The sequence below is a fragment of the Ischnura elegans genome, chromosome 8 (genome assembly GCF_921293095.1).
Source record: "Ischnura elegans chromosome 8, ioIscEleg1.1, whole genome shotgun sequence".
Classification (NCBI taxonomy): Eukaryota; Metazoa; Arthropoda; class Insecta; order Odonata; family Coenagrionidae; genus Ischnura; species Ischnura elegans.
In genome coordinates this window covers 19,953,927-19,965,053 of record NC_060253.1, presented here as the reverse complement: position 1 = coordinate 19,965,053, position 11,127 = coordinate 19,953,927, and positions in this window count along the sequence as shown.

Here is an 11,127-nt window from a genome sequence, read left to right as displayed (position 1 = left end):
GACGGGAAAGTGATCTGAGTTTTTCGGGTAAATAAGATATAATTAGGGGTATTAACCGACATTTATGTACATGACGTTGTGTTTTATCAAAGTCATAACTTTTAAATGCTAATCTTTGCAATTTCGATCATTTTACTGCAAAATATTGGAAAAAAACGGATCGCGTTGCACTCATCACCGCGCTGGGGACATTTTTAAAAACAGATTAAAATGCGACCGAGCGGCAACAAAAATCTCCCTGCTATAGGATGTCATTGGGCCTCCTCTACGCTGGCAGCTAGAGATTTTAAAAGATACAATTTTTATATGGTGCACGTCACGAGAAGAATAACTTTGTGCTCGCATTACACGATGCATGCTATAGAAAATACATCGCGTAGTTTGAGCGACGCTTAGGCAACGAACGTTCACCAAATCACAGCGCCAGGAAAGTAATTCGTGACTGAAGTCATGTTGTGTTGTGGCATTGAATGCAAACAAAAGATTTTCGCCCGTAGATTGCATTGTAACGTTTAATATTTATGTTCAATTAATACTGTTATCGGTTTGATGTATATCGATGTCTAAGTTCTAACAACACGTATCTCATAAATAGCAACTTTTCAGGAGAGCAAAAAACACTATAATTTTTTTACTTGTACACTGATATAAAAAACCAAAAGCTAATAAAACTGAAAAAGAAACTTTCATTTGCAAAAGAGTTTTATTTTGCTTGTATTAATTTTTTTACGTTATTACACTTTGTTTAAGGTACCTGTCTCAAACAGTCCGAATTTGAGATACGTGTTGTTAAAACTTAGCCATCGATATGTGTCATGAAGGCGGATTGAAGGTTGCCAAAGAGTTGCTGGGAAATGAGACGGAGAAGGTTTTGAGATGAAAGGGAGATTGTTGGGAGATGAGACGGAGATAGTTGGGAGATGAGAGGGATATTGTTGAAAGGGAAGCCATTGAAAAAAAAGGTTCAGGGAAGGAGACGAGAAAAGAAAATTGTATTTACAAAGGAATAAAGAGATTTTAGAAGATACACTTTTTATTTGGTGCACGTCACGAGAAGAATAAATTTGTGCTCGCATTTCGCGATGCATGCTTTAGAAAATACATCGCGTAGTTTGCGTTCGACGCAGAATTTCTTCACATTCAATTTAGACTTGGTCTCAGCGCTGAAGCTCGACTTTGCGTAAAGGTGCGGGCAAAAAACCGCACAAAAAAGGACCAAATCAGCCTACACATAGAACGGGACACAAACATTGGCAAGCAACAATTTATTCCTGCCTCCTTGCTGCAGATGTTCTCCTTTGCAAAACTCCAGTAAAGGAGATTCAGTCACAGGCATACCACAATTAATTCCATTTCCACCAAACCCAATATGACCATTTTCATTCATTTTTTAATTTTTTTCTCCACACTACCAGATCCCGAACTGAGTAAACTTGGTGACCCGTGCGGAGTCTCGAGTCCCTGCTACGGACACACAGAATGTACTTCAACAACTGGGCCGGGAACCTGCACCTGTAAGGATACATATCACGCAGATGATACGCTCATCTGTGTTGAAGGTGAGCAAAAGCCATGTTTTCGAAATCCAACAACAATTTAAATTGAGAAACTGTTATTGATATCCCTTAATGTATAATCAGGCAAAGAACCACCTAATATTTTCACAATATTTCTATTCATTATTACGACTGCGCTTAAATGCGTATATTTAAAAAAACGCCTAAACTGGGCGCGTCTGTAAAATGTTAAATCCATAAAAAATTACCTACTTTCTACATCGCATTACATTAATTAATGCGAAAAAAGAAACAATATTACAGTTGTGATTTTACATTTCGACACTAATTTATGTATTTACCTATGCCCAAGTAATCACAATGTACCCCAAAAATTATGGCAACCATTGATAAGTTTTTACTTCTCTTCCACACAAGGCAAGCGATGTCATCAATTTTTGTTGCAAGGCGGGAGACGTAGGGTAGAGAAATGCGGCTCTGAATGATAATCATTGGCCGGGGATATTCAGACACGGGTCTCGAGACACACCCTCCACATTTGAAGGCTAGGAAAGCAGTGGGCATGGACTATTTACCGTGTGAGGAATATAGGGATGGATGGTGGGACAAGATCTGGAGAACTAGTACGCTTGATCTATCAGGAGGGATGTTAGCAGGAGTACTACGTGAAAACGGCTATCATTCCGTTACCGGAATTGAAGAAAGCTGTAGAATGCACAAAATACTGGAGTTTTACCCTCATATTGCTCGCGGCGAACGTGGAGCTGAGAATGTACTTAATAGACGAATGAAGGCGAGGGCAAACAGCTGCTGAGCAATTCAAGTACTACGGAAGGACATTGGAAAGAAAATCAGCACTCACTAACGTGAGTGACAAATAGCGTATTTTCTTACATTTAGATCACTTTTTAATGCGATTAGTGCAATAAAATTCAATTAGCTAAATACGCTCCTATAAGGAGAATGCTCAAATTAATCGAAAGAGTGAATTACGAACGAAACTCTATATCCGCTCCTTTTTACATCAATCTCTTCATTTTACTGCTGATAATAGCAAAGAACACTAGAAATGATATTTTTCGAAGGCAATTATGTATAAGAAATTTTTTTCAACAATATTTGAACGTTAATAAATTGTTTACAGCACAAAATTTTTCAATCAAAACTTAATCAAACACGGGATCAATACTCGATATCTCTTCTGCGACAGCATACCAATGACCCGGTTCAGAGTTTTTTTGGAAAAACTCTAGAAAAAATGAAATAAAGAGAACGAGAAGCATTCGACCTCTTGGGAGAGGAGAAGAATGGAAGGGGTGAAGTAGACGGAATGGGGGAAAAGCAACGACATGCTGGTCATGGTGGACTTCGAGATTAGATACGGTAGAGACGGAAGGAAGTGATTGAGGGATTAATTATTGGATAGCAGCAAATGATGAAATTGGCGTCAGAGTCTAGTGTCAGGTAAACGAGTTAGAACACGGGATAGAACAGGATTTGTTGATGGAACGGTAGGCAGAAGGCCATGTTGACAATTAAAGATGGGAGCATGCGGCTTGGGAGGGTTACCAAAATGTTACCTAAATACACAATGAAATATAAAAGCCGGTTTAATACGCATATAGATGGCTAAGTTCTGACAAGACGTATATAAAATTCGGCTGGTTTGAGACAGGTATCTTAAACAAGGTGTAATAACATTAAAAAAAGAAAATACAAGCAAAACACAGCTCTTTGTTTTCAAATGAATGCTTCTTTTTCAGTTCTATGAACTTTTGGTTTTTAATTTCATCGTACAAGTAAAAAAATTAATCATTTTTGTTTTCGTGTGAAGCTTCTACTTTTGAGGTACGTGTTGTTAGAACTTAGCCAACGTCATGATAATTTTTTACACATTAATTCACTAGGACCATAGCTGATGTTACGAATTTCTCTCAAACGTCTTTGCCTCTCGAACAAGAGATATTAGCGATTTCCTATACTGAGGAGGAGAATATCATTGTTGTCACTAACTCAATACTTAGTTAATTATAGACCACCCGAAGTCGACCGGAATTTGTATAACAAATATATTTATTTCATATTAACCTTATATTCTTCAGGAGAGGAACATGTGGGCAGTACATGCAATAATGGAGTCGGCTGCGAGTATCTACTTAATTCAGCGTGCAGCACCGACACTAGTAAGGGCACATGCCAATGCTCGCCTGGATATCATGCAGAAAATGAAGGCGCAGAATGTGTCAAAGGTAAGTTGGCACGCATTTCTTCAACGCTATCTGGTTACCAGTTTAAAATATGAAATATCACCCTTTTATAGGGTTCTAAGTAATCCGAAATTCATCAATAGAACCAATTCAAAAGACTGATTAGACTACGATTTTATAGATAAATTATAATTGAAAACGAAGTCGAGACTCAACCTTATTAAAATCAATCTTTTCCATGCTAATTGTAGATTATTCACCCAATTCAATCGAAATTATCCCTTCCTACCAATTTTTTAGTACCAAATGATAAAAAATAAGGAATACTCCCAGTCGCCGTACCTGTAGTAAGTATCTCATCCCATTCTTTGAATTGAAGACCGAAAAATGATAAGCCTCCCCCACAAATTACGGAATCCAAAAATATATGTGATCACGGTCACTTCTCCAACCCGACTGTAATTTAAAAATGCACAAATATTTTGTACACGCTACCAGATCCCGAGGAGAGTAAAAATGGTGATCAATGCGGAGACTCGTGTCCCTGTTTAGGTAACACAGAATATACTTCAACAACTGGGCCAGGAACCTGCACCTGTAAGGATGGATAACACGCAGAGGATACGCTCACCTGTGTTGAAGGTGATCAAAAGCCATGTTTTCGAAATCCAACAACAATTTAAAATGAGAAACTGTCATTGATATCCCTTAATATATAGTCAGCCGAAGAAACGGCCTAATATTTTCACAATATTTGTATTCATTCTTACGGCTGCGCTTATAAATGCGTATTTTTTTTAAATGGAAACACCTCACTGCGCGCCTCTGTAAAATGTTAAATGCATAAAAAATTACCTACTTTCTACATCGCATCACATTAATTAACGCGAAAAAAGAGACAATATTACAGTTTTGATGGGACTGTTGGACACTCACTTATGTATTCACCTTTATCCAAGCAAAGAGAATGAACCCCAAAAATTATCGTAAAACTTCGTGAAAGTTTTTACTTCTCTTCCACAAAAGGCAATCGATGTCATCAATTTTTGTTACAAATGGATGACTGACAACCGAGCGCGAAGAAGTACAGGGTAGATGAAATGAGTAGGGGTGGGATCTGTACGACGTAAGCAACCGGCAGCAGAGATGGCACTTGGGGAACATAAGTGCGGAGCTGGATGATAATCTTTGGCCGGAGATATTCAGACACGGATCTCGAGACAAACCCTCCACATATGAAGGCTAGGAAAGCAGTGGACATGGAGTATTTCCCGTGTGAGGAATCTAGGGAGTTATGGTGGGACAAGGTATGGAGAACAGGCCGTTTGATCTATGAAGAGAGATCTTAGCAAGAGGACTACGTGAAAACGGTTTTCATTCTGTTACCGTAATTGAAGAAAGCTGTAGAATGAACAGAATACAGGAGTTTTACCCTCATATCGCATATGGAGGGTTTGTCTCGAGATCCGTGTCTGAATATCCCCGGCTAACGATTATCATCCAGCTCCGCACTTATGTTCCCCAAGTGCTATCTCTGCTGCCGGTTGCTTACGTCGTAAAGATCCCACCCCTACTCATTTCATCTACCCTGTACTTCTTCGCGCTCGGTTGCCACCCATCCATTTGTAACAAAAATTGATGACATCGATTGCCTTTTGTGGAAGAGAAGTAAAAACTTTTACGAATGGTTGCCATAATTTTTGGGGTGCATTGTGTTTACTTGGGTATAGGTGAATACATAAGTGAGTGTCGAAGAGTTCAATCACAACTGTAATATTGTCTCTTTTTTCGCGTTTATTAACGTAATGCGATGTAGAAAGTAGATAATTTTTATGCATTTTGCTTTTTACTGTGCGCCAAGTTTACGTGTTTCCATTTAAAAAAAATACGCATTTAAGCGCAGTCGTAAGATTGAATACAAATATTGTGAAAAGATTAGGCCGTTTCTTTGCCTGATTATACATTAAGGGATATCAATAACAGTTTCTCATTTTAAATTGTTGTTGGATTTCGAAAACATGGCTTTTGATCACCTTCAACACAGGTGAGCGTATCCTCTGCGTGATATCCATCCTTACAGGTGCAGGTTCCTGGCCCAGTTGTTGAAGTATATTCTGTGTTACCTAAACAGGGACACAAGTCTCCGCATTGATCACCATTTTTACTCTCCTCGGGATCTGGTAGCGTGTACAAAATATTTGTGCATTTTTAAATTACAGTCGGGTTGGAGTAGTGACCGTGATCACATATATTTTTGGATTCCGTAATTTGTGGGGGAGGCTTATCATTTTTCGGTCTTCAATTCAAAGTTTTTCCACCAAACTCTCCGATTTCCAGACATGATCACTGAAAATCATACCATCACGGGTTTTTTGTCAACTGGAGATCATAAATCATCGACAAATTAGAAGACTTTCAGTTTCACATCTTTTATACAGTTTATATTTTAATAAATAAGCAATTTTCTCATGTTTTTTATTTTATTACTAATATACCAATGAATTTATTAATTGACCTCAACTGATTGTTTTTGTAGCCAAATTGTATGTTTTAAGACAAAGAAAAATAAGAAACAGATTCAACTCCAATTCCATTCTTTTTATCCGACTCATTCACTCATGACCGACAAATCAATAGCATCACTCTTGGAACCTACCCTACCTATGAACGAGTATGATACAAATAAAACTATTCTCCCGACTGTCATCACATAATTCATGCAATCAATTTCTATCGAGAATGCCATTTCTACGTTCTAACAGATTCCAAAGTCGGAGATCCATGTGCAGACGCAAGTGCTTGCAGCGGAAACACACACTGTTCCTCCGCAGATGGGTCGGGACACTGCACATGCAATACAGGATTTAAACCCAACAACGACCTCAGCTGTGCCAACGGTGAGAAAATTCATATTTTACAACTTTGGTAACCATCTCCCCTCGCTCACTTTGCACTATGTTCCGCAAATTGAGATTCAAGTGCACGTTCACTCACATCACGATTCATTATCGCCGACAATTTATTCTTTCGTGAATTTATTTCCAGCAAAAATTAAACTTCTGTTCAGAATATCAATAGCGATACCGTATGAGCCTTTCTTGTACTGCGTTTGAGCAAATAAGTTAATGTAAATGTATATTACACATACCGCTTTGCGCGGCTTTATCGCAGGTTTGAGGCTCTCAACCGGTTGCGGCTTCTTGGAAGTCCTTTCTCCCTCGCGTTGCCATCCTTGATGGACCGCGAGGACCTAACACCTAGTACCATCAGCCTCGGTATAATTGCCATGGGAATTAAAGAACCTAGATAGCGTAGTGGTCTGCGCAGTGGCCCGAAACGCCAAAGGTCCGTGGTTCGTTTCCCGGTCCAGGGGAATTTTTTCTCATGGCAATTCTTGTATAAATAAGTTAATATTTTTCAACCTATGAATTTTAAATCTACAAAATAGGTCCCTTAAAGAGGACTTTTGTTGATGACATATTGTGATGCTATCCACATGCACTTCAACCAAACAAACCCATTTCTGTCAAAAAGAAAATCCTGCCGTTCAATTGGCATTCAGAGATCCCTTTGCGACACACAGCCGGAATTTCACCCTCAACGATTAATACTAAGCCAACCAATACGATGCCTGTGCTTCCTTTCACCATAGATACCTATGTACATTCCAACCTCTATTCTTAATTCTGATTGGGCTCATGCAATTGCAGTTTGACTCCGGCTTCGGTAGCTAGGTCGCGTCCACCTCCGTCCTCGTCGGCTCTTGGTGGCACGCAAGTGAGGGATACAGGTCGCTTTATGTGCCAACCTCAAAAGTTTTCACGACCCGGCCCCATCAGTTAAGTAGGACTACTAGGTGTCTACATACTTTGGAAAACGATAGTACACCCGTAACATATGTTCCACGTAAGAGGCTGTTACTCATATTACGTGACCTACCATTGGCCACTGGTACCATATAAGGGGACAGCTGTGGTTTCAGATCTAGTCGAAATTCAGATCCTGCCTGTGGAGGCAAAAGAAGCTACGGAATTCACTCGAGGGATGGAATTTAAGGAAGTGCCAAATTTACAGCTTATTTTTCGGAGCTAAGTTACTAGACATATTGCTACCAAATCTTTACTGCTAAAGAAATATGCCGATTCAAAATTTATTCAAAAATTGAAAAGGACAATGAAGCCCTTGCAGAACATAGGGTAATTTTCTAACGGGAGAAATCAAGTGGTTGAACACACGTTAAGCCAGGACGACTTTTACCACACTGATTTTCTCAAGACCGAGTATAGCCAAGTATGTCGCAGATATTGCCGATACTGTGTGTCTGTACCTCTGTAATATGGATTGCATTATCGTAAAATTACACCGCCAATCTATCTGCGTCATTTCGTCAGTAACTTTATTTTAGAACTCTGCCATTCCATGCATTGCTCTGACACATTGCAGCGAATCCATAAAAAATTGAGAACCGTGCAGCAAATCTTTGCATCCATAAATCCTTAAGTGTATCCAATTCCATTTTTATCAACTTAATAGCAAAAATATTTGCCTTACTTCGATGAATTAATTTTATTTTTCAATTGCAGGCAATGAAACTCTCGGAAGCACATGCTTTAACAATATAGGATGTAAAACCGTAGTAGGTTCGAAGTGCAATGTAGCTACTGGAAGGAATGTGTATTTGCAAGGATGACATGCATGTCAACGATGATGGGCAGTCTTAAGGCAGACGAAATATGTATCAAAAAGTGTCTTATTTTCATATCTATATTTGTGCAAATCGATTGGTTTCATTATTAATATTTCCACTTATTGTGTAAATTCACTTTAACGCCATCCACCTGTAAATTATTTAAATATGGGTATTTGATTTTTAATTGCTAGTTGAAATAATGAAAACGGTTTTATCTAATTTGGCGTGTATCATGTCTGAAAATGAAGATAAAAGAAATTTTTCTGAGAAGCAGGCAGACACGGGAAGCGTTGTTTTGGAATATAAACTATTCCTGGTGAATTTTTTGGAAGTAAAATAACAATATTATTGTTAAAGAGTGCGTAGGTGGAACATGATTAAAAAGGAGTGGAACACCTTGAACGAATACGACGTATAGAAAAAAATTAATATTTTAATACATTTCACTATTAATATCATAATCGTTGGTTCTATTAAGCTATTGAGCGTTGCGAAATATGTATCAATATGTGTCTCAGAGCCAGATTTATATTTGTTGGAAGCGATTTATTTATGAATAAATAGTGAGTATCGAAAGCGCATGCTTTAACAATGTAGTGTGTGAGAAAGTAACAAGTTCCGAGTGCTGTAAAACCACTGATAAGGGAATGTGTATTTGCAAGGGTGACATGCAAGTCAACGATGATAGGCAATCTTGCGTAGCAGGTCAGCTATTATGCGTACGAAGTGAGTATCAATGTGTCTCTCAGTTCCAGACGTATATTCTTAGAAATCGATCGATTTATGAATAAATATAATCAATTTTGGTGTAAACTCACACTTTGAAATACGAAATGGAACCGAATTTCATTGCAGTTTTTCGTGGACACAATCTTTGGATAGGGCCATGATGGATATGATCGTTGGAAAACTATCATTTTAGAATAATTGGAATTGTCATTTTTTCGTATCATTGGTGTAATGACCGTGACTAAAATGCGTCGATTCCTCAGGAAATTAATCTCACCCTTCTCAAAAACCATTAACAGCCTTGTTAATTTCATCAAACTGAAATATCAAAATACTTGGAATCCACCTATTGACACAAACATCATACTCATCCCATTCAATTCCACGCTAAACACCTGTACATTGACTTCATTAGAGCCAAGAAGCCGCTTTATGGATGCTTTCCTCGCTCCCTTAAGAACTGCATGGATCTAATCAGGAAAGAAAGAGATAATTTTCCAGGGTGCCAACTAAATTAGATACTTCTAGTATAAACATGAGAAAATCAAACAAAAATTACTCAAATACTACGATTACGATTGTTTTAAGGTATATAGGATATTTTTGAGTCATTCCTTGACGTAATTTATCAACATTAACTATTCCATTATTTTCCCACAGGGATGACTGCGACATAAATGGAACAACGGTAAACATATAGAACGGTGGTTGGCTCAATATGATCATGTACCTGATAGACTGGAATTAATTCGGGCGATGATCTTAAATGTTTTAAGGTGACTAAGACCATCGCAGCCTGTTTGAACATCAGTTATGCACGACAATAAAGCAATACATTAAGCATGAATAACTGAAAATTAGTAATTTTAGCCACCATAGCGTGATACGTTAGATATTAATTTTAGCCAATGTATCGCCTTAACTTTTCATTGTTTAATTAAGTGTTCGAGACAGGAAAATTTTTTGAGACAGATATATTTATAATCAACTTAGGTTTATGATAAAATATTTATCGAAATATGTTTACGATTTATATATGATTTTACACTTTCCCGGCGAACAACTTTTGAAAAATCTTCTCGGGATACCGCGCGGGTTAGATTATTTAAGAGCGCCGACTTTTCGGATACCGACACGCTACCCATTCTCACGGCTTTGATTACATCAACCAGAAAAATTCTTGTGATGAGATTTCACGGTGTTCCTTGTAGTTATACATACAAGCAGGCACAGAAATATATTCAAGACATATAATGTTAGTATTAAATTATTTTAAACTTTCGTCAATATAATAGACAGAAATAGGGTCAGGATATCAACAGTGGAAGCAGGAAGTCACGTTATGCTCTAAATTTAAATTAAAAATGAAGGTATTTTTCTCCTCGGCACAGGCAGGCATTATGTATTGCATTTTCGTAAAATTACACCGCCACTAGATCTGCTAATTTCATTGGTACCTTTATTGTAGCACTCTCCCGTTCCATGCATTCCTCTGACACATTGCAGCGATTTCATATCATTGAAAACCAGTCACCGTGCAGCAAATCTTTGCATTCATAAATTCTCAAGTGTATCCAATTGTATTTTTATCAACTATATAGTGAAAATACTTGGATTAGTTGGCTCTTTACTTTTCCATTGATCGATTAGTTGTTCTTTAGTTTGATTCGGGATGTTTAGTTCACGGTTGCTTAGATGTAGTGGTGTGTACTGAGTGTCTGTTTTACATACTATTTTAAAAGTTTGCATTTGACTCCTTAGCCATAGAAGTATTGTCTTAGATCAGCAATTTGCTTATAGTGAAGCTGTACAGCATCAAGAATACCAAGTCCTCCTTCATATGTGGGAAGTATTACTCTTTCTGTGGAGCTCTTTGGGTGGTGTAAACGGTGTTTTGTAAGAAGGGTTCTCACAATTCTGTTTATTTCATTAAGATCGGTCGAGGTCCATTTGATAATTCCAAAGGTATTATTATTATTATTCC